This window comes from Balaenoptera acutorostrata, chromosome 2 (assembly GCF_949987535.1).
Source record: "Balaenoptera acutorostrata chromosome 2, mBalAcu1.1, whole genome shotgun sequence".
Classification (NCBI taxonomy): domain Eukaryota; kingdom Metazoa; phylum Chordata; class Mammalia; order Artiodactyla; family Balaenopteridae; genus Balaenoptera; species Balaenoptera acutorostrata.
Genome location: NC_080065.1, coordinates 87,113,712 through 87,139,389, shown reverse-complemented (window position 1 = coordinate 87,139,389; position 25,678 = coordinate 87,113,712). Strand labels below are relative to the sequence as shown.

The 25,678-nt window shown below is 37.3% G+C and overlaps 1 protein-coding gene across 10 annotated transcripts in view; it reads right to left on the bottom strand.

The window, feature by feature from the left end:
• The window catches only part of PAM (peptidylglycine alpha-amidating monooxygenase), a 281,270-nt gene that overhangs the window by 154,438 nt on the left and 101,154 nt on the right, over positions 1-25,678 (bottom strand). The window contains exon 3 of one of the 10 annotated variants that reach the window (XM_007191820.2): positions 6,281-6,337. The exons of the other annotated variants lie outside the window; for them this stretch is intronic. The gene's annotated coding sequence lies outside the window, so the exon portion shown is untranslated. The remainder of the gene's footprint in view (positions 1-6,280; positions 6,338-25,678) is intronic. 10 annotated transcript variants of the gene reach the window in all.

The window sequence follows — 25,678 nt, the reverse complement described above, 5'->3', positions numbered from 1 at the left end:
TAGTATTAAAATTCTCTAACAGGAACACACCCTTAAGTACTAGTCTTTGAAAAAAATTCCACTTATCCCTCTGATTGATTTTATTACCTTTGATGTCCCTGAACCGCCCCCTAAAAGAAAAGGGAACTGAAGTTGTGGGTAAAAGCAAAGTTGCTATTTGTAGCCATGAACAGAACAAAAAAGGTCTTATAGAAATGAAAGCTAATTATGCTTTTTGCTTCTTGATGCCTTGTAAACTAAAGACAAAATACAAATCATCATATGAAAAAAAATCATGTCTAATCATTTCATTTATTTTACAATGACTGATAATTGAGGAATATATGTGTGTGTGTATGTATGTGTGTGTATATATATAATATTCAAACCTTAGTATTCTTGTTTAGGATAAAAAAATTCAACATAGATTTCCTTGAGATAATTCAAAAAAACATACTTAATTTCATATTTTGTACAAAATATTATAATATATTTTGGAGTTTTATAAAATGAATAAAAGTAAAAGAGAATATAATCTATTAAGGGAGATCCTCATCTTCTCACAAGTAATATAAGGTATGTTTAGAATGTATTATTCCTGTGAGAGTACTATAAAAGGGACTCAGGGAATTTTGAGGAGGGAAAGATCATTTCAATCTTCAAGAGGAGGGTAAGAAAAAAGAGAAAGGTAAAGCAGTCTTCAGTGGAAGAGGTGGTTCTGAGCAAGAGCTTGAGTGTGGTTGGGTTTCCGCTGTGAGAGACGAAGAGTGTGTATTCCAAGTGCAGGGCACGGGAGCCCAAATGGGGAGCAGAGAATGTTTGAAAAACGAGTAATAAAGGTTCTGCCTCCTAGACTCAAGCGGCAGACCCAGATTTACTATTTTATTTGTAATACGAAGCAAATATTCTGTTTACACATTATAAATAAATTCTTAGTAAGAATGATGTATAGTTTATACCTGTACAAATATTAATTCCAGGAGCAGTAGTATTATGTAGTAAGTGCAGCCTAGTACAGAGGACCATAAAACTCATTTGGCTTTTACCAAGTGAGCAGTCCATTCTTTTCCATTTTTATTTGAAAAAAGAAAAAAACCCAAAAAGATAGTTTAAATTTGTAATTGATCAAAGAATCAAATAAATATATTGGCCATTCACTTATCGATTCATTTATCAACAAGAAAGAACCATTATAACATTGAGGATGACAGCTTGTAAACTGAAGAAAAACTGCCTGGACTCCTGGCTCCACCATTGACTAGCCCTGTGAAACTGGGCAAGTACTTAGCCTCTCTTTGCCTCAATTTTCTCATCTGCAAAATGGAAATAATCCTACCACCTATCTCATAGGCTTGTTACAAGGAATAAATGAATTCATATCCTTAGAACAACGCCAGACACATAATAAATGTTTGCTTTTACTGTTGCTGTAACAAATATTTACTGAATGCCTAGGACTATCTTAATGCTGGGAATGGTGATAATCAAGACAGATAAAGTTTCCACTCTTATAGAGATTACTTTCTAGTGGGGGAAAAAACAAATGAAAATAATGACCAAATTATTGATTTCATTTTCTTTCAAGGAGATTTTATGTGGTTTCCTACAATGACTTATGATTAAACTGATTAAAGAATGCATATCCATTCACTTAGAAATTCAACTCTAGGAATTTGTTCTTGGGCAAAAATAGAACAAGGGCACAAACATGTTTATGAGGATATTTACTAACATTGTTTATAATAACATATAACTGGATGTTTATAATAGCACAGAACTGGAATCAATTTAAATGCCATCAATAAGAGATTGGTAAAATTTGGGGGGTGGTACCATACATCCCTTAAAAAAGGACAGGTGGGTCTATTTTTATAGGCGAGGTCACATTCCATGACACATTGTTTTCTTTTTATGTAATTTTAAAAAATGTTTAAACAATCTCAAACTTGTAGAAATGTTGCAAGTACAGTACAAAAAACTTTTTTTTCTTTAACCATTTGAGAGTAACCAGTTGCTGACCTGATGTCTCATCACCCCTGAATTCTTTTGTGTGTAATTCCTAAAGTATATCTACTATATAACCACAATACAATCATCAAAATATTCACATTGACACATTACTATCATCTAATCCTCAGTCTCCAAACTTTGCCAGCTGTCCCAATAGTATCCCTTATAGCAAAAGAACAAGTTCAGAATGGACAATTGCATGTAAAGTTGTCACGTCTCTATTCAGTCTCCTTCACTCCAGGACAGTTTCTGTCTTTAACTTTTATGCCCTTGACTCTATTGAAAATTGCAGGCCAGTTATTTTGCAGAATGCCTCTCAATTAGTGTTTGTTTTCTGCTTATTAGGACTAGATTCAGGTTGTGCATCTCTGGCAGGAATATCACAGAAGTAACGCTGTGTTCCTTTCACTGCATCTGTATTAGTTGCCCATAGCTGCATATCAAATTACTCCAAAACTTAATAGTTGAAAACAATAAACATTCTCTTGCATAGTTTCTGTGCATCGGGTAAAGAAGTAGCTTAGCTGGGTGATTCTCTCATGAGGTTTCAAGCAAGATGTTGGCAATGGCTGCAGTCATCTGAAGGATTGACTGGGGCTGGAGAATTTGCTTGCATGATGGCTCACTCACAAGGCTGGCAAGTTAGTGCTGGCTGTTGGCAAAAACAACATCTCCTCACTATGTGGCCCTCTCTCTAGGGCTGCTTGAATGTCTTTACAACACAGCAGCTGGCTTCTCCCAAAGTAAGCAATATTTTTTGGGACTAAGCATCAGAAGTCACATACCATCACTTCTATAATATGCTATCCATTACACAAGTCGGCCAAACTCAGCATGGATGAAGACTACCCCAGGGCATGAATACTAGGAGATGAGAAGCCGGCTACCACAGCATCTTATTAGGTGGCTTGCAATTTTGATTTGTCCCACTACTGATGATGTTAACTTTGATCATATAATTAAGGTGACATCTTCCAGGCTTTTCCACAGTAAAGTTACCATTTTTCCCTTTTTAATTAATATTTTTTGGTGGAGAGGTTATTTATTGACTTATAAATATTCCATTTCTCATCAAACTTTCATTTTATTCATTTATTTATTATACCATAATGGACGCAAAGTTTCTTATTTTATTCAGTGGGTTTTAATCTGTTACTAACTTTATTTACTTCACTTACTTTGATGCTCAAATTATCTCCGTTGTGACTCCTTTAAGCTAGCTTTTGTGTCCTTTTGACATGTCCCATCATCCTTTGAGCACTTCCTTGCTTTTTGTGTCCTCTCTCATCTGGGCTCAAAACCCTCCACCAGGCCTTGCTTTTTGTGTTTTTCATTCCACTTGGCCTTTGCTGACACCTTACACTGGGCTGCCTACACACACGGATGCCCTCCTCACCCTGCTTGGGCCATGACATCCCATGCCAGGCCACCCGTCCTGAACGCCTATCTTGCTCTGCCCCACATAGCAGCTCTAGGACTGAATTTTTCAGGAAGAGAAAAGAAAGACATTAACTTCAAAAAATCAAATTATAGAACAGTATACACATGTATTTAAAATTCTGAAGTAATATAACTCAATTAGATTTCCAATGGTCTTCAGTGGGAATAGGTTAAAAAAAAAAACAGAGGGGGGGATGTTCACTGTCCATTTATATGCTTTTGCAGTCTTTTAACTTTCACAAGCTTATATTACTTTTGTAACCAGAAGAAAATAGGGATATTTATACACATACATATTTATATTTAAAATACTGAATATGATTCCACAGATTTCAATTTATGTGTTAATTTCTATCTGAGTTTAGGTTGTGTTTTGAAATATAACTAACTCTCCTTCTTTTCCTTGGCAAGAACTTTACAAACTAAATTTTATGGTAGTTATGGCTGTAATGCAGAGTTCCTCAAGCTCAGCACTAGCAACATTTTGAGCTGAATAATTCTCTGTTGCAGAGGACTGTCTTGTTCATTACAAGATGTCTAGCAGCATCTGTGGACTCTACCCACTAGATTCCAGTTGCACTCCCTGCAGTGTGACAACCAAAAATGTCTCCAGACATTGCCAAATATCTTCTAGAAGGTCAAATCAAAAATCGCCCTTGTTGAAAACCATTGTTGTAATATGGTTCATTAAGATAAAGCTTAATTTAAATAAAATGATATAATTACACCTGAATCATTGTAAATCAATTATACTTCAATTTTTTAGGTGATATAATTTCTTCAAATACATATAATGAGATATAAATGGATTTTTTGGGGTTTTTTATAAATTTATTTTTATTTATATTATTTATTTTTTTGGCTGCGTTGGGTCTTCGTTGCTGCACGCGGGCTTCAGTAGTTGTGGCTCGTGGGCTCTAGAGCACAGGCTCAGTAGTTGTGGTGCACAGGCTTAGTTGCTCTGTGGCATGTGGGATCTTCCCAGACCAGGGCTCAAACCTGTGTCCCCTGCATCGGCAGGCTGCACCACCAGGGAAGTCTCTATAGATTGATTTTTAAAAGTGCTTGCAGGGACTTCCCTGGTGGCGCAGTGGTTGAGAATCTGCCTGCCAAGGCAGGGGACACGGGTTCGGTGCCGCAACCACTGAAGCCCATGCACCTAGAGCCTGTGCTCCGCAACAAGAGAAACCACCGCAATGAGAAGCCCATGCACCGCAATGAAAAGTAGCCCCTGCTCGCCACAACTAGAGAAAGCCCACGCGCAGCAACAAAGACCCAATGCAACCAAAAAAATAAGTAAAATTTTAAAAAAGATTCCACGTTAAAAATAAATAAATAAATGAATAAAAAGTGCTTGCAAATATGGAACTTCTAAAGAATGGGAAAAGAATATTCATAACAGCAAGTAACATTTATCGACTTATACGCCAGGTGCTGACCTTATGCGTTATTATCTCACTGAATTCTTATGACTTTTAAGTACCAGTTATTATTCCCATTTTATAGATAACAGATCTAAAGCTTAGGAAAATTAATTAACTTGCTCTGGTTACACAACAGTAGAGTAGGGATTTAAATCCTGGCTTGCAGCCTCCAGAATCTATCCTCTTAACGCATATTCTTCAACGTAAAACAAACTCTCTACATTCTTAGGGGATGTTTTCTTCAAGTTCAACAAAAAGCAAATCCTCTGAATATCATTTTATTGTGAAGTAACAACAGCCAATGTTATCGAGCAATTACTATATGCCAGGCACTGTACTAATAAGCACTATATATAGATTAGCTCATCTGAATCCTTACAGCAACTCTATGAAATTTGTACCATTATCATTCCCACTTTACTGAAGTGAAAACTGGACACACAGAGTATTGGTAACTTGCCCACGGAACACAGCCAAAATATAAACACAGGCAATCTGATGTCACAGTTAAAGCCCTCACCTACTCAGCAATAAATGTAACCTAGTCTCTTTTTTCATTCATATATTAGGAAGCATTAAGATTTCCTCTACAGCCTTACAAACATAACTCATTTAGCTAACTCAGAAAGAACAAATTGAAGATCTATGACAAGGGTCTAAATCTAGTCCCCAAAGTAGATTTTGTTTGGCTTGCAAGAATTTTTCCTAACTCTTCCCTTGAATTTGAATTCTGAGTAAACATTTCAAAATGAAAAGATTTCACATAAAAAGTGTCTCTTGAAGAGTTGTAAAAAATCTGGCATCACTGGACCCATATCTCCACATGGGAACAATTAATCCCTTCTGCTCCCTACGTATTCCCAGATCCTGAGGCCAAGGGTACTTGTTTTAACTGACACTCAACACTAAGGTGCAGTTTTGTCTGTCCAATTGTTTTGTTGTCGTTTTTTCACATCTGGCCAGTTTTTCTCATTAACATTACTAGCTATACCCTAAAGTCATTTGTGTTGTGACCCCAGAGGTGCACCCTTTCTTTATGTAAGAAGGTAAACTTCACCCTACACATACATAGCATAGCGTTCGCCACACTCATACACTAAGTTGCTACTTCTTTTCTTTCCTTTTTTCTTCTTTCCTTTCCTTTCCTTTTCTTCCTTTCTTTGTTTTTTAAGTCTCTCTTTTAGCAACGCACACGAAATTGAATGGCATTTTCTGCACGTGGGTTTGTTTGGGATTCATCTCTTCTAACAGGTAGTCAATTTGAAGTATTCTTCCCTTGTTAAGTCAAAATTGGCTGGGTACCTATTAGAATACATAATGTTAAACAATCTCAGGGGTACCATTCAGCATATGATTCTACTGCAATAAGAACTTGCCAACGGTAACAAATTTTATTTATTTATTTTTTTGGTTGCCATGATCCGTACCAGATGGCCTTTAAATATGTCCATTAGTCATCAAATTGCTCAGTCCTGTAAATATTTCTGTGGGGGAAAAAACAAGAGACATTATTCTTAATTAAGTTTCTCAACTTTGACTAATTCAAATGTTACTTCATAACACATGGATCTAAATTCAGTGCTAGCATATTTTAATGTAAGATAAAACAGATCTCTGTGTTCCAATCAGCACACATCCTTTCATTCTAAGGATGCACTGGAAGTTCTCAAGAGACTAGTGCACTGCACAGGAGAGCATTAACCGTTACTGATGATGTCAGAGAGGTAGAACGGCTCCTTTGCATGTGACTCATTTACCCACCAGTATCTTTTTTAATTTATAAACGTGACAAAGAATTCAGTTTCATAAGTAGAGCACAAAACACTTCTGCAGCTATAGCTGCCTTCTCCTTTAAGTATTCTTGTTGAGTTGGGGGCGCAGGCCACGAGCCTGGTCCTGCAGTCATTTAGCAAGGTGGGGGTTTCTGTCCTAACTCATGGAGCAAGTCAGAGGTGAGGGCCTGAACTTATAGGCTATCTCCATAATATGCCAATTCAAAAATTAATAAACTCTCTTCTTCCTCTTCAGTGAAGTTTTTGAGGAACTGGTTTGAAACTAATATCCAAGACTTGACTACATTTCAAAAGTCTGTTTGTTTTTTTTTTAATGAAGTATGAATCACTGGCTGATTTAAGTACTGAAAGATCTTTCCATTACCTTTGTAATGCTTCCTTTGTGGGTCTGTGCATTATTATTTTCTGCTATTTTCAAGAGGAAGTTGTTATAGAATGAAGGATGGAAGGGTGCCACATTTAAGAGCAAATATTCAGTGCCAGGCACTGGGCTTAGATGGATGTGGTCACAAGGCAGGGATCTGCTTTTCCTTCCGTCTTTCTTGCAACTAATCAACATATTTTTTAAAGAGATGTCCTCTTTTGTAGGGATTTTTTTTTTCCTGTTTATACTTCCACATCCTTAGGCAGAGTTATTCCCGAAGCATTTCAATACATATTTTGTTAAATGCCTCCCTATGACTTCAGAGGCAGGAGTTATTAACTACACATGAACGTGGCTCAGATCCAGAACATGCAGTTACAAAATAAATATCCTCTTTCTTGATAAGTAAAATCTACAGGAAATGTCTAGATTTTCACTCCAAAATTACACTGAACTTTATCTTTTGTGTCGTGTGTTGTTCACATAGAAGCATTTTCTCCCATAGCAGAATCAAATTTTCAAGTGATTCTTGTGTTTTCCATTTCAAATGCTCAAATACTTACAGTAAAATGCCCATAAACATACCCCTTGCTATAATAAAAGTTTTGGTATCCTTGTCTTTAAGCCTCTCAGCTGTATAATTATAGTACTTAAAGTGGAATCTACAATCATATAATGTTATTGTATAATTGAAAAACTTATGGGAAATTTTCCTAAAGATCATGAAAGAATGTTAAAACATTCTCTCATTTATATAATTCTGTTCAACTGAGTTTACAGTAACCTAGAGGGCTTCTATAAAATATAAACTATACACTGCCCCCTCAATCCATCTCAACTATATAATTTGAAAGCCATTAACAAAAGAAACACAGTTGCTTAAAAACATTTTAATGTTTTTTATTTGGGGGTATACAAGCTATACTAAAATACAGCTTAATCATAACAAGACTATTTGAATTTTTAAATATGCAATTCAGCATTGAAAGAAGTACAATGTACTGAGTAGCTTATATTCAAATATTTTAACTTCTCATCTATAATAATAACAGTTTTCTTTGATCAGTGTCCCCAAACTCCCCATGAACTATCAATTCAGAGCTTCATAATATTCTTCTGGCTCAGAAGGATCAAAGCATTCTTATGTTTGTTAGAAGTCTTTGATACTGCTGCAAAAACAGGTGGTGAATTTATTTCATAGTTATTAAACTGTTTCTTGCTGTCTTGAGCTTAGGAAGAAGTGGTTTATTTTAACAAGGTGCTTACAGACTGGCTTTCCCTTCCCCAGTTTTTAATCTTCTTTACAAGGTTTCCCACAGTGATGTGCACTACACCCTGGAAATGAAATAAGAGCTGAAAAAAAGATGAGGGCCATGATCCTCTGGGTGTGAGAGAACACACTGGATGCCGTCCCCGTCGTATCAGTCCAAGGAAGTGAGGCCCAAGCAAGCCCAGTAGACCTTGCTCACCTTCCATCTCCATTACTGAAGTTATAGGACCTAACCTTGAGTTTTATCATTAAAAAAAGTTGAATTTTTAATAACAATTATCATTGAAGAGTTAGGGGGAAAAAAGCATTGAAACCCCCAAATTTAAACACTCTTTCTAACATTAAAAGAGCAAAAACAGTAATTCTATACATGATACAAAGGATCATGAGAGATTACTACAAGCAACTATATGCCAATAAAATGGACAACATGGAAGAAATGGACAAATTCTTAGAAAAGCACAACTTTCCAAGACTGAACCAGGAAGAAATAGAAAATATAAACAGACCAATCACAAGTAATGAAATTGAAACTGTGATTAAAAATCTTCCAACAAACAAAAGCCCAAGACCAGATGGCTTCACAGGCCACTTCTATCAAACATTTAGAGAAGAGCTAACACCTATCCTTCTCAAACTCTTCCAAAATATAGCAGAGAGAGGAACACTCCCAAACTCATTCTATGAGGCCACCATCACCCTGATACCAAAACCAGACAAAGACATCACAGAAAAAGAAAACTACAGGCCAACATCACTGATGAACATAGATGCAAAAATCCTCAACAAAATACTAGCAAACAGAATCCAACAGCACATTAAACGGATCATACACCATGATCAAGTGGCGTTTATCCCAGGAATGCAAGGATTCTTCAGTATAGGCAAATCAATCAATGTGATACACCATATTAACAAATTGAAGGATAAAAACCATATGATAACCTCAATAGATGTAGAAAAAGCTTTTGACAAAATTCAACACCCATTTATGATAAAATCCCTCCAGAAAGTAGGCATAGAGGGAATTTACCTCAACATAATAAAGGCCATATATGACAAACCCACAGCCAACATCATTCTCAATGGTGAAAAACTGAAACCATTTCCTCTAAGATCAGGAACAAGACAAGGTTGCCCACTCTCACCACTATTATTCAACATAGTTTTGGAAGTTTTAGCCACAGCAATCAGAGAAGAAAAAGAAATAAAAGGAACCCAAATCGGAAAAGAAGTAAAACTGTCACTGTTTGCAGATGACATGATACTATACGTAGAGAATTCTAAAGATGCCACCAGAAAACTACTAGAAATAATCAATGAATTTGGTAGAGTAGCAGGACACAAAATTAATGCACAGAAATCTCTTGCATTCCTATACACTAATGATGAAAAATCTGAAAGAGAAATTAAGGAAACACTCCCATTTACCACTGCAACAAAAAGAATAAAATACCTAGGAACAAACCTACCTAAGGAGACAAAAGACCTGTATGCAGAAAACTATGACACTGGTGAAAGAAATTAAAGATGATACCAACAGATGGAGAGATATACCATGTTCTTGGATTGGAAGAATCCACATTGTGAAAATGGCTATACTACCCAAAGCAATCTATAGATTCAACACAATCCCTATCAAACTACCAATGGCATTTTTCACAGAACTAGAACAAAAAATTTCACAATTTGTATGGAAACACAAAAGACCCTGAATAGCCAAAGCAACCTTGAGAAAGAAAAACGGAGCTGGAGGAATCAGGCTCCCAGACTTTAGACTATGCTACAAAGCTACAGTAATCGAGACAGTATGATACTGGCACAAAAACAGAAATATAGATCAATGGAACAGGACAGAAAGCCCAGAGATAAACCCACGCCATCTATGGTCAACTAATCTATGACAAAGGAGGCAAGGATATACAATGGAGAAAAGACAGTCTCTTCAATAAGTGGTGCTGGGAAAACTGGACAGCTACATGTAGAAGAATGAAATTAGAACACTCCCTAACACCATACATAAAAATAAACTCAAAATGGATTAAAGACCTAAATGTAAGGCCAGACACTATCAAACTCTTAGAGGAAAACATAGGCAGAACACTCTTGACATAAATCACAACAAGATTCTTTTTGACCCACCTCCTAGAGAAAGGGAAATAAAAACAAAAATAAACAAATGGGACCTAATGAAACTTAAAAGCATTTGCACAGCAAAGGAAACCATAAACAAGATGAAAAGACAACCCTCAGAATGGGAGAAAATATTTGCAAATGAAGCAACTGACAAAGGATTAATCTCCAAAATATGCAAGCAGCTCATGCAGCTCAATATCAAAAAAGCAAACAACCCAATCCAAAAATGGGCAGAAGACCTAAATAGACATTTCTCCAAAGAATATATACAGATTGCCAACAAACACAAGAAAGGATGCTCAACATCACTCATCATTAGAGAAATGCAAATCAGAACTACAATGAGGTATCACCTCACACCAGTCAGAATGGCCATCATCAAAAAGTCTACAAACAATAAATGCTGGAGAGGGTGTGGAGAAAAGGGAACCCTCTTGCACTGTTGGTGGGAATGTAAATTGATACAGCCACTATGGAGAACAGTATGGAGGTTCCTTAAAAAACTAAAAATAGAACTCCCATATGACCCAGCAATCCCACTACTGGGCATATACCCTGAGAAAACCATCATTCAAAAAGAGTCATGTACCACAATGTTCATTGCAGCACTATTTACAATAGCCCGGTCATGGAAACAACCTAAGTGTCCATCGACAGATGAATGGATAAAGAAGATGTGGCACATATATACAATGGAATATTACTCAGCCATAAAAAGAAACGAAATTGAGTCATTTGTAGTGAGGTGAATGGACCTAGAGTCTGTCATACAGAGTGAAGTAAGTCAGAAAGAGAAAAACAAATACCGTATGCTAACACATATATATGGAATCTAAAAAGAAAAAGAAAAATGGTTCTGAAGAACCTAGGGGCAGGACAGGAATAAAGATGCAAACATAAAGAATGGAATTGAGGACACGGGGTTGGGGGGGGAAGGGTAAGCTGGGACAAAGTGAGAGAGAGTGGCATGGACATATGTACACAACCAAATATAAAATAGATAGCTAGTGGGAAGCAACCGCATAGCACAGGGAGACCAGCTTGGTGCTTGGTGCTTGGTGACCACCTAGAGGGGTGGGATAGGGAGGGTGGGAGGGAGACGCAAGAGGGAGGGGATATGGGGATATATGTATATGTATAGCTGATTCACTTTGTTATACAGAAGAAACTAACACAACAATGTAAAGCAATTATACTCCAATAAAGATGTTAAAAAAATACAATAAAAAACAAAAAAACAGTAATTCTGTCATTCAGCAAAAATAGAACTAAAATCTTAACCTATATCATTTGAAATATGTGCCACTAATCAGGAATAACAATTTATGTTTCAAGGGAATTACCACTGTTACGTCAAGATTATTAGGAAATATTTTCTGGGTACTGGCACTGACAGGTATTTTATGTCATGGCTCAAGTTTGTGTCGCACAACTTAAGGAAACTATATAGAGGCAGATTTGTAGAACCAACAGCCCAAAGAAATTAGCAGTGGAGGTAAATAACACGCATTCATATTCCAAAAGCAGTTAGACATTCTCTTAGAACAAACAAATATAAAATGGTAGACCCAACTAGGTGCTTGGGATTTAAATAAGACAAACGGATTCTTATTAGTAATACTTGCCTATCTCTTTATAGGAGTATTGACAAGAAATGTAACTTATTGTTGCTAAAGCATTTTAAAGATGAAATGTGCTATATGACTACTAAGTACTACACAAGTACTAACTGCTAAATGAGTAATCAGTTTTACTACTCTTTACTTGATTCTACTGAATTTAATATTTATTCCTAAATAGAGGAATTATGTGAATTACCTTATTGGAAGATGATTCTTTTGAAAAGCATTTTTTTTAGTTTTTGAAATGGAATTTTTAAAGTCAGTATATAAGCATTAATTTTACTTTTTAAAAGTTTTGCTTCCCATTATGATGAATTTCTATTATCCTAAGACTAAATCTCTCAAACAGTGAAGAAGTCATGCAGATACCAAAACTTGGATCATTATACAAGTAACTCATGGCAATGTGTAAAATTCTATTGATAAAGCAAACAATGTACTTTCAGTCCAGTAATTCCACCAAAAGACTGTTACCTCTTTTGAAATGACATATTCCTAAAGATTTGGTAAAAATAGAAAGCAAACAGAAAAATAGGACCTTAAGCCTTTAAATATACTATTCATAAAAGTACAAAAGGTGTAGATTTAGTAGTGATTATTTATTGTTACTTAAAAATACATCAAGGTCAACATCAAACCTTTTTAAATTCCTTTAACAAAATAAAACTATAAAATCATCAGTGGTTCCTATAACAGCCCCGAGGTATATCAGAATATCCTTAAAAGAAGCTGGCCATTTTATCTTTCAATATGATTTTCAGGGAAATTTATGTCTCTATCAATGCATTCAAAATTAATGGCCCATGTTTGACCGGCTGGTGATTTCCACTATCATAGTGGCCGGCAGATGACGGCTTCATTGATTCTGGGATGGATACCAACTGGGAAGGCAGCTTCTAGATTGGTCACCCTGGCTTACATCTAGCAAAATACTGTACTGATTACTGCTCTTTTGGCATGGTGGAAATTGTATTCTATTTCATGATTTCTTCATCAATGATTAAAGAAAAGATAAGTTGAATGGCAGAGATGAAAGAATGATATTGTTAAATATGAGTGGAGTTATTCAAACATAATAGAAAAATATGCTTTAAATTATTTGATCAATTAAGTTAAGGTTAAAAAAATAAGGTAAAACTTCTTCCTCCATAAATAATAATATAGCACTAACATATGCTGTCTTTGTTTTAACTAGGCCACAGATTTGTTTTAAGATAATTTTAAAAAATACTATTAACCGTTTCATTCTGATTTAGCTGAATTAACATTTTAAGATGGCCTACTTTATTTCTTGTTCCTGAAACTTTGTAATTATCTCCTTCTCTTTTTATAAAATATCAAAAATTTTCTTGCTACCAAAGAGGTCAACATCTTTTATCAGTAAGTTTTATCTTAACCAAATGCTAATTTTCAAATCAGAAAAATAAATGGATTAAGCAGTATTAATTTGCCAAAAAAGAGAATAAAACTGTGATAAAATTTCCCTTTCATTTTGATATTTAAATCACTATCAGTATTACATTATAATGAGATAAAGGTTCATTAAGGCAGCCTTTGTTATGTAAAAACACAACACACTAGAGGGGAAATTCTTTACTGAGTTACAATTATCCTCCAAGGTATATAGCAAATGAGATATCATTAAAATATTTTAGTTTAATTATGCAATGTGTTCCAATACATAATCAAAATACATATGCACACAACCTAAGCATTTTACTCACTTCTGAAACCTGAATTTTTCTCCTAATGAGAAAGTCAACATTAATAAAATTATAGAAAAATTCTAAGGAGAAGCAATCACACTTTTATGTACATAAAACAGTATTTCCTAAACTAATTGGAGAGGGCATCTGATTACTGAGCAGAATTCTCCCCACACATACAGTTTCAGTTTCTCTCAATCCTACATTCCTATTGCTCCACACCAATCCAATCAGTACATTATTCTGCTTTTTGCTTTCCCCCAAATGAAACCCGATATTTTGAGTCTCCTGTCCCCTCACATTTTCCCCACAAATTAATTTATTTGAATCTGAGACCTAATGGTAGTCAATGGTTACTCCTGCTTTTCTTTCTACCCATACATTTCTTTTTTCTCTATTCTTCCTATCAAAATTTCCCAAGAGTATGATTTGTGTAGGGCACTGTATCTGCTGTAACAGAGACACACCTCAATTGCCCACAGCTGGGTGGCACAGGAGTACTGTGCACCCAACGGCCATGTGACTTCCTTTAACCAATGAAAGGGGGACAGAAGTGAATTGTGTCCATCCAAGCTGACGTTTCAAAAGCCACTGCTAGTTCACCACACTCAGTTTTCCTGTTTCCTTCTATGTTACCCGTGTGTCTTCTACTCAGTGACTGGTTATGTTCAGAGAGAGACTACTTCCATCAGCCTGAATCCAAACACTCCCTGAGGAAGGCAGAAGGCAAAAGAAGGAACAGTCCCCCTCACAGGGACTTGAATTTAGAAACTGTCCAAAGATGTACATGAAAAGACAATGTTAAAGCAGAAGAACTAGATAACTCTAATGGGCAAATTTAATTACTTCCCAGCTACTCAGCGGGATGGAGGGTTATGAAGTTTATACGACTTACAGAGAAAAAGGGTTGTGAATTTCAATATACACTCCCATGCCTACACCTACCCAAGGCATTATGTTTGTGAAAGCCTCATATTCATCTCCACTTAGAAAAAAAAACTCTTTTTTCTTCTTTTTTTTTTAAATCCAGTGAGAGTGGAGCATCATCCTACCTGTTCCAACATGACATAATTAATAAATATTAAGCAAATGCATGGGAGCAAGGGATGCAAAGAAATACATCACCCAGTTCTCCAGGGTCTCACAGTAAAGTTTAAGAGAAACTATACATATCAAATTTGGATATACATAAAGTTTTAGAAAAAGCAAATAAACTTTTTAAAAAGAAATTTTAAATCAAAGTACTGTAGTATGTACACATAGTTAAAAGTCAAATAGTGCTAAGATCCTACAATGAAAACAGCAGCCTTTGCCCAACTACCACAAGTCCTACTCATCACATATAACACTTTGGCACTCTTTTAGCAGACTATTCTGGTATTTACCTTCATTTTTCCAAATGTGTTGATGTTCTCATTTACCAATTCACAGATCTATTCATTATCTATTGACTTCCTACTTTTTCGAAGATGAGGACTAAGTCTCTTACAGGCCCCTTTCCAATCCCACCAGCTTTCCAAAACACATACCACAATTTTTAGTAAAATCAATGTTTAAATTGTTAAAGCTATATAAACACTGTTTTCCACTGAACCAAGTAACTGTCCTATGATTGTTAACTTTCTTGTATACCTTTTTATTTTTATGGAGTTCAGGAACTAGAGCATGGTTCCTGAACCATGTGTGGAATATCTTTATTTTAGCATCATCCTTCATTGTGTTTGGCTGAATATAGATTTACAAGATGAAAATCACTTCTAAGAATTTAAAAGGTATCACTCCTCTATCTTCTGTCTTATAATCCTGTTGTTGAGAATTCAGGTACCATTCTGATTTTTCATACTTTATTACTAATCTCTCTCAATACCTCCCCAGCCTGGAAGCTTTAAAATATTTCTCTTTAGCTTTCTGTTCTGAATTTTTACTGCTGTTCCCTAATATGAGTCTTTTCTCATTCATTCTCCTGGGCACTGCTCATTCAACTTGTTAGGTCATTTTAATCTAAAGACTTATGAACTATTATATTGATAAATATTCTTAAATATTTCTTTGATAATTTCTTTTCTTCAATAATCTGGTTTTTTTAGAGAACTTTTTCTACTTTCTAGTTTCAGCTTTTTCTATTTTCTCTTCCTTTCTACACTGTTTGTTCCAGCTGAGTTCCTTTTTTTCTTTTTTTTTTTTAAATTCTCTTTCAAGTTAGACATTTCCCTAAGTCCCCCATCAACCTGGGGGTTTTCAGTTCTCTAGAGAAGAGTCACCCATATTCTGAAAGGGTGACGTATGCTGCTAACTTTCAGGGAGCAGGGCAGGGAGAGGGGGCCAGAGGAGACTCCCACGTTATCCCCCGATTTTAGCGCCACACAGCATCCCTACTTTCCACGGCACTGGTATCACCAAGGCTTGAAGTTTTCATGTGGTTTTTGAAGCCGAACAGCTTGATTCTCATGGGTCTTTCCTCTCTAGGGCACTTATATGAAACAGCTCCTGCTGTACTAAGTCTGTTATCAGTCCTCTACTTTCCGCTTTCTGAAGATATATTAATCTCTTACTCGCTGTGGAATCTCTCCTTTATCTTTGCAAGTTTATAACTTTTAAAATTCTTTTACCATCCTTTTTAGAGGGATTTGGGGAGGTCAAGAGATAAAATCATGTACCCAATCTGCCACATTGAACCTGAAGTCCCAGAAATACAATTTTAAAGTGGATTATCTGGAGATTATCTAGTTCAGTTTCCTCATTTAATAGCTGAGGAAAGAAACAAAGGTAGGTTAAATGCTCTGCTCAAAGTTCCTTCTCTAAATTCAGAGCAGAACCAGGGGTAACATGTCTCCTGTCTACCAGTCCAGTGTTTCGTTGACTCCTAACATAATGTCTTTCTAAGAAAAGCATTTTGTTGGCCTTCTGGATGAGAGACAAGAAATACACGACTGAACCATCCATGAATAACATAATTAAAGAGAAAACTAATAACCAGGGGAGTATACACTGAATGCTGTGTGTCAGAAATAATAAGCAACACACGTTGAGAGAAGGGAAGATCCATGAGGGTTAGGATGATTTCAAAAGGCTCCATGAAGCAGCTGAGATTTGTATTTGATCTTGCGGCAGGAACTCCAGGTAAGGGGCGACTAAGGGCAGTGTGTTGGCAGAGGATATATACTGGGCGCAGTGAGGGACTGGTGCCTCACAGACTTTCACCAAGGCTGCTTTCATGAAAGGTAGAAACCTCTCCTGCAACGAGTCCCTTTCCCACCCTATGTTCTGACAAGCACCCAGGACACGCAAAACACCAGAATCTCAGAATCACTGCTTGCTCTTCTGGCCTCTGTCCATCTGTACAAGTGAATAAGATTATGTTGACTCTTACTCTCTGGAGTTTGTATTGTGGAATCAATGGATAGTTTTTCATTTTTTATTATAGTTACATTACCTGAAAGCCATTTTCAGACTATTCAACCTGAAATTTATGACTCAGCTTCAATACTTCTAGGTATGACACTGTGTTTAAGGACTCAAACAGTAATCATAGGACAAAATAGGACTAGATGAGGTAGAATTTTAAAAATTCAACTGAAAGGCAGCCAAAACATCCACAATTTGGCACTTTCTTTCTTTCTATGTCATATGCCAAAAGAAAGCAGAAAGCAGGAATAAACGCTTTTTAACAATCAATAAAAGTTTAAAATAATGTATTCAATACTTATCTCTCTTAGGAAAATAACTAAACGTTTAACTCTAAATAGTAAGACAGTGGTAAAACGCAGCATCACTTATTTTTGTTGTTGGTATTTCAAGGCAGTTTTCATAGCTAAAATATCACTAAACCTCCACTGCTCCCTGACCTTGGCATATACACTGTCTCTTTCAATGGAAAAAGGCTAGTTTCTACTTAATTTCGTCAACCTAAGTATAAAGGTGTAACTGGATTTTTCACAATAAAACAATGCTTTCAATTAATGAGGCATAAACAAACAAAAAGCACTTACTCTTTGGCAAAACATTTCCATATACTTTAAATTTTTTTGCTTATCTAATTCCATTGAAATTGTAGGAATATTTAGAGATTTTAAATATGTGTGCTTTAACCCTTTGGTCAGAATTGCAGTGGGAGGACTTCCCTGGTGGCGCAGTGGTTAAGAATCCACCTGCCAATGCAGGGGACATGGGTTCGAGTCCTGGTCCAGGAAGATCCCACATGCCGTGGAGCAACTAAGCCCGTACGCCACAACTATTGAAGCCCGTGTGCCTAGAGCCCGTGCTCCACAACCAGAGAAGCCACCGCAATGAGAAGCCCATGCACTGCAATGAAGAGTAGCCCCTGTTACCTAGAGAACAATTAGACTGTATTTTGATGAAACTATAATTTAATTGAGAGGAGGAAAGAGATAGATTTTTCAAATCCCTTTAGATTTAGTAATAGCAGTAGACCTGAGTATCCTATAACTGTGGATTCACTAGTGGTCAAGAAACATTCTTGAATTTGCTCTTGAAGCAAGCTAATTCAAGTCTATGTATCATGTCCAAGCTTGCTCTGACACAGAATTTTCCACCACTCAGATTACAAGCATTTAAAGGAGAACAACAAAACCTATTGTTGTCCTCTTTACCTCAAAGGGATTCTGGGAGGACAAAGGAAGACAACAACCATGAAAGAGCTCTGCATATTTTTCTTTTAAAAACTTACTCCCATGAGGATCAATCATAAGGAGAGAAACTGCTCTAAAAAGACCAATATACTCTAGCATCAATCTTGCAGTATCAAAATCTGGTCTGTGTCCACCCACTGAGCTACTCCAGCACTTTTAAAAGGTCAAAAAGCAAACTAAGAGATAGGAATATCTTGGAGGCTGTTTTCGAAGCAAAATTAGACTAGGTAAGCAAAATCAAAAGCTTGCTTAGCCCAAGAATCCTCTGACTATAGATCTTATATCAATGCTTGAGCCCAGACCTACTCAGTCAAAAACTGATGGGAACGGTACAAGGAGTGTATGATTTTAAAGTTCTTCAGGTTAAGAACCTCTGCTCTCCAGGTCATTGTTCTTACTGAAGCCTATCTGCTCAGGTCTAGATGGGTCAGGTCAGAGGCAAAATCAGGAAGTTGTTTCCAGCAGAACGTCTTCGGGAGTTAGGTCACTTTGGGTCTTCCGAAATCTGAGTTTAATTCCTGCAACCCCATAACACAATGTTGTTCAAATTCTAGAATCATCCAGACCTTAAAATGCAGATTCCAGGGTCCACATTTAGTGGACACATTTAGATTCCAATTCAGTAACTTTGGTGAAGGCCCTGGAATACGTATTTTCTATTGCAGGTTGGGTGAAGATCAATTTAAAAAACGATGGCCTAGGTGTTTTGATCACTCTGCAACAGGCAGAGCATTCCAGGGTTTTGCAGAAGTCTGACCATCATCTTAAATTTGATGCATAATGATCCATTCTACTGACCAGATCCCCAAACCAACAGGATCTCCTCAAGGCCATTTGGGACCAAAGTATAACTACTATTCCCAGGTACCTCTCCCTCCTTGATCTTCCTTCCCCGGGTCTTCATTTTCTTGTGCCAACCACATCTAGACTGGTCTACAACACAGGGTGTATGTACTGAAGAACCATTTCATTTGCACTCATCTAGGATTCTGTATCTTGTTTCTAAATGTGGTATCTGGATGAGAATAAAAGGCTCAGAGGCTACCATGAGGGCACAGGTGGGGTTTTGATGTATAAGGGAAACGAGATACAGCCGGATAGTGTTCCCGTCACAGTCCTCTGCCCCCACCCCCATCCCCTTCCAACAATGATACGCTAAAATCTCTCAATGTTAGTGGCTGCGAATGAAACAGAGCAATATGACAAGAGAAGGCCTCCTGAGCACACGGTAAGTGCATTTCAGTTCTCCCTGACCCCTCCTTAGTCCAGACCACAGTATGTTCAAGGATGCATATGGCCTTTACAACCATCTCCTTGGCAAAAGCAGAAGCTTCATATGGCCTAAAAGGAACATGAAATGTCAGGGGTGTCCCACCTTGCACAATTACAAAAAAAACCCACAATTTGTTTTGTACAACTTTGCTCATTTCCCATGCAATATGTTTGTTCCCAGAAGGCAGAAAACTCTTCTATTAGTTGAGTGATAATAAGGTGAACTTGGATAATTGCCTAACCATCTAAAAATGTTAAAAACAAATCAACGTATATCCAAGTATAAGTTATGATAGCTGATAAACATTGAAGATGCAGACAACTGACAAAGGACTTGTTAATTAGAAGCTAATTTATATATGTCTACTCTGAATCCAATAATTTTTTTTCTGGAAAATAATATGTTCATTAATGACTTTCATTTGATAAAAATGTGTTCAAATGTCTATCCAAAACCAAAACTATTTTAAGGTGAAGAAAACTGTTTCTGAAACTAAATGACTGAAAATAGAACCAAGAAGAATTCTTATGCATAAAAGTGCTAAATGTCTTTAGTGTAGCATCTACACCATCAATGAACTACACAAATAGCACTAATTTTCACAAAGGTGTACAGTGCTAATTCTCAGCTTTGGGAGTTGGTGAAGACATCACACATTTGTGCTCAAGAACAATGCCTCTAAAATGTAATAATGGCCTCTCTCTTCCTACCACCTTAAGGTTCCTGCTGCTAGTTATTACTAGGCCTGGTTTTCTTGACTATTTCTGTTATCACAACAGTTCAACAAGAGTAACTGGCTTTTTGGTACTTTGTCAAAATCCTTTGACGTATTGCCAGTGCCATCTGTACAAAAAGGGTCCTTGGCAAAACAAATAAGCTATAGACTAGGAACAAAATGGTCAGTGCAATAATCTACTTACATGTTAGTCTTGATAGTAATTAACTGGTTGCTGGCCAACTGCGGTTGACTAATTCAATTACCTGCCTGATGATAATGAAGGTGGTATATCCTTACTTCTCCCCTCACCTTCACCTTCATTATCAATGCCCTGCCTTCAAAACGTATCTATGCACACAATGTGGACCTGTTAAATTTGTTATGTTCCATGGTCCATGACTACAAGTCTAACCACCACCAAGTACTTCAAAACATAAGCCCTGGCTTACAAGAGGGATTTAATAAAAGCATGTGCTTGGATCAGACACTCATCAATCAATCACCATTTCTAGAAAAGTAAACAGTGGCACACACTCACTGTGCATCAACAGCTACCAAATGTATATACAATGGGCAACATCAACAATATCTCCTAAGAGCCCTGGGGTCCCTTCCAGCTAAGACCCATGATTTTGATTCTGTGGCTCCAAGCAAACAGTTAAAGCTCTAGAAATTTATATCTCTGCCATGGTCAGAACATATAAATCAGAAAACAGGACTGGAAGACTTGTTATTACAGCATAATAATGGCTCTCATTTCTTGAGCACGGACCATGTGGTGATGTTCTGCTTCTTCCTTTTTCACTGCTCTATCCCTAGCATCCAGAACAATGTCAAACAGATAGCAGGTGCTCAGAAATATTTGTTGAATGAATGAATGGATGGATGGATGACTGCCTTATTGCCTGACAACATCCTATCAGTTAGGTTTTATTATTATCCTTATTATCTAAATGAGAAAACTGATGCATATGTGGTTAAGTGACATGTTCCAGGTTACTTAGCTATTAAAAGAAAAAGCCAGGATTTGAAACCAAGTTTTATAGGACCAAGTTCTATAAAATGCCAGAGTCTGCCCACTAAACCCACCACATGCACCACTTCTCATAGTGATAGGCCAGCAGAGGGGACTCCTCTCCTCCCTTTCCCAAATGAAAGCTCTTGTTCCTACTGCTCTGAATCACCAGGACACTTTATTTGCACTTCCCTTAAGGGTCTGGTCAATTCCTTCTTCATTTTATTGAAAGGAAGGAGAACTACCATTTATTAATTACCCATCGAGTTCCAAGCACCATGTGGGTACCTTATTCATACCTTGTCATGATCTACGGGCTAGGCATTTTGTTTTATCTCCCATTTCATTTCATGAATGAAGAAAATGAGAGTAAAATCTTTTGTCAGTATTTCCCAAATTGCCCAATAATAATCTGGGGCGGGGGGTGCTTAAAATAGTAGCAGGCCCTATTCCAAATCTTTTGACTCAGAATGTTCCAGAAAGGAGCCTGGATTTGTCTGACTCCCAAGCTAAGGGTTAACCCTTTAGGGCAGGACCCATGTGTTTGGCATCTTTGTTCCCTTCACTGTACATACGAGGCCCCAAAAGTGTCTCATCTTTCTAAAACACGACAGTTTATAAAGTACATTCACATGATTCCCCAAAATAATCATAAGAAGCAAGCATAACAGATCTCAATATCCTCCTCTTATAGATGGGAAAAGTAAAGCAAAATCAAGTTCTATGGCTCCTGGTTAAAAGAAAAAAAAAAGAGGGAGAAAAAAAGAAGGTTATGTGGAGAGAGAAAGATAGATGATCATTCAAAAAAAAATTTACCCAGTTCTTCTTCTCTTCGGGTATAGCTTTCTTTTGATACCCCCAGCAGGAAATCACTCTATATATTCTGCAAATCCCAGCATGAAGCAAGAGGTTTGTCAAGACGATCATGCAGGCTATTTGGAATAGGCCCCTCAAAAATAGTATTTTTCATTGGTAATAATCAATAAAATCTTCACCATGTTCTTATTCTCCCTATTACAGAACTGGTATTCTCTAAGATAAATTCTCAAAATAGGGCATCATGGGAGAATTTATAGGATGTGGTATGTATTTAAAGAAAAAAACTCTGTAATTCTCTGACCAATTTCAGCTTTGAGTTTCTTTAGGATTTCCACTTAAATAAGTTTTCCTAGAAAAATTTTTCCCCTTATCATCTAAAGCACTCTCACTGGAATAGTCTTAGGAAGTAGTTTAGAGAGCTGAATGATATTAACCTAAATGTAATTTTACTATCTTTGGCTCACTCAAGTAGATAAATTTTCACAGCACAAGGGGTAAAAAATCCAATTTCCTTTTAAGTTTTATTGCAAGTTTCCCCCAAATAAACAAAGAATTGAGCACCTTGCACCAACCAAAAAGGAAAAAAAAAAAAGATTTTATAATAATCCCAGTGAGAGCATGCCCATTCCAAAAAGTAAACTTGCTCTTCTTATTTGGCAAGGAAACCCTGAGAGGGAAAACAACCCTAGAATTTGGAAAAGGGTTTCCTACTATGAAGTGAGATGCTGTGCCCTAAAATCTGAGAACCTTATACCCTTTGAGTGAAGGGTAAGTAAAACTGTGTTTAGGAGCTCAGTAAAGTGGGACTTGGGAGAAAGAAGATCATCTACCTCTGAGTGATGGAATCAGAGCAACAGAACCAAACACAGCCTTTCACCCTTGAAAGACGTGCCCCATGTAAGGTGGGACCCCACTCCCCAGCCATAGCTAATTGGCCACTTGACTTAATGGTGCCAATCCAAATCTCTCTCCCTGGGAATTTGAAATTGGGAAAATGAGAAGATAGCTGAGTTGAAATTCACATAGAATTAGAGCCAAACTGACATAGGGTAAGTCCAAGCAAAGCCAGGAATAAGCTGAAATGACAAAAGGGTAGAGAAGCTAAAATATCACCTTGCAAATGAAAAGAGTGGAGCAGACACAGAGAGAAGTGATAGAAACCAGGCGTCACCACATGAGCAACCTTGGTTCCTGACTGTCCTCTTCTCTCCCCGAAGTCCTAGCTATATTTACGGACCTATTTGGGAATGTCCATGGAGGGGCCTGCTCTGTCGTTTATATAAACGTTTTTATTTGCGATAATTTGAGTGGGTTCCTATGCCCTGAAACCAAACAGCTTTGACTAAGACAGGCAGCTTCATGGAAGAAGTGACATCTGAGCTAAATATCAGGTGTTCACCAGGTGGCCAATGGAGAGAAAGCATCCCAACTGGAGGAAACGGCTTACAGGTCAATCTTGAGGAAGGAGAAAGCAAGTTGAGTTCTAAGGACCACAAGTAGAGCCAGGAACACCGGAAGGGGGAGGGGCAGGAATGAGGCTGAAGAGAAAGGCAGGAGCCAATGCACAAAGGACCTGTAATCCATGCCAAGGTATTTAGTCTTTATCCTGTAGTTGATGGGATCAGAGGCGTGTTGTAGGAGATCATTCTGGCTGTGATGTGGAGGCTGGATGCAGGAGGCTGGGGGCAAGACTGGAGGCAGGAGGCCAGTGAGAAAGTGAGCTTCTCAAGGAGAGGTGTGTGTGTCATTAGTTCCACCATCAGAGACTATTCAAAGGGAAGAGAAAAACAAAAACAGCAACAACTTGGTCCTAAGAAGCAAGTCAGCACAACACCTTGTGAAATGAGAGTTTTGCAGCTTGGCCAATGGCAGAGTTGTACATCATTCCACCTTTCATGCCTGATGTTTTAAAGAAGCAATGACAGCCTAAGGGCTTGTTGACCCACGAGCAAACCCACCAGCAAATGTGACCCAGAACATGATAAAACACAGATCACAAAAGAAGCTCACACTGTGAAATACCATACAATTTCACACTTCATTTCCCCAGTTCACATACTCATTTATTAATTTCCCATCATAACATAAAGCCATATCAAGCTTTAGTTACTTCAGGAAACATGGCACCTTTCATAAAGCCTGATAAAAGCATTAATAATTAAAGGATGACTTTGAAAGAAGGGCATCTAAACCTCTCTGGCACAATGTTTTTGTTCTATTCAGAAATACAAAAGGGAAACCTGCATACCCCTGAATAAACGGAAGCTGTGGATGTTCTGATCTTAATTAGTTTAGATAACAGGACAAATCAAATCCCCAAATACTTAAATGGATGGAAATGGAGCTATCAGGCCTGATGACAGTCTAGGCTGTGGTCACAATAAACTTCCTACCTTATCAGTAATTTCTCTTACACATGAATGAAGAAAGCAGACATTGCATGCATGACAAACAGCTGTTATTATTGCAACTGACTGCAAAGCACCACTTTAACTTTTTATACTTTGACTCTAGTTTTTCTCTTTCCACTCAAAATGCCTGTCAACTGTCTTCACTTATGAATGAGATTGCCAGGCTTAAGCTACACTCCAACAATGGATTCCTTCCTCTCTCATTCCATTTGCTGTTGGAGTGCAGGATCCTAACCACATCTGAAATGCTGTTTGTCGTAAGGCATTCTTTTAGTTACAAACGGCTATGTTAGAAGTCCCTTTCATCCTTGCTGCTTAGTGAGTGGTCCACGGATCACAGCTTTAGCATCACCTGGGAGCTTATTAGAAACAGGCAGTCTCGGGCCCCATCCAAGACTGACTGAATTAGAATCTGCATTTTATCAAAATCTCCAGGTGGTCTTGTGATGATGAGAGGCACTGCCAGATATTTTTGGAAAACACAGTTGAGAAGAGTTTGACTAGAACCTAAGATCTGATCTCAATTTTCTTTGCTAGTCTGGAGAAGTGGCTTCCAAAGCCTGCATGTAAAAATTACTGCCACTTACCTTGAGTGGGACCTTCTAGGAAGATGGCAAGTGCTGTGCAAATACAGACAAGCCTTAAAGTCAGACAGACCTGAGTTCAAATCTAAGCTCTGCTACTCATAGGCTGTGGGACTCTGGGCAAGTTACCTAAACACACTGTTGAGTCTTTTGTCCCTTTTCACTTAGTTGAGAAAAAAAACATTAGGTTTTTGTTTGCTATTGTTCCTTTTTTTTTTTTAAGATCACTGTAGACTCACTTATACAGAGTTCCCATATACCCTTCAGCCAGTTTCCCCTGATGGTAACATCTTGCAAAACTCTAATACAATAGTATAACAAGGAAATATGTTCTCCCTCTCTTATAAGTTTGTCATTTCAAGCATGTTATAAAAGCAGGATCTTACAGTGGGTAATCTTCTAGATTGGCTTTTCACTTAGCATAATTCCCTTAGGATCCATCCAAGGTGTTTCATGTATCAATAG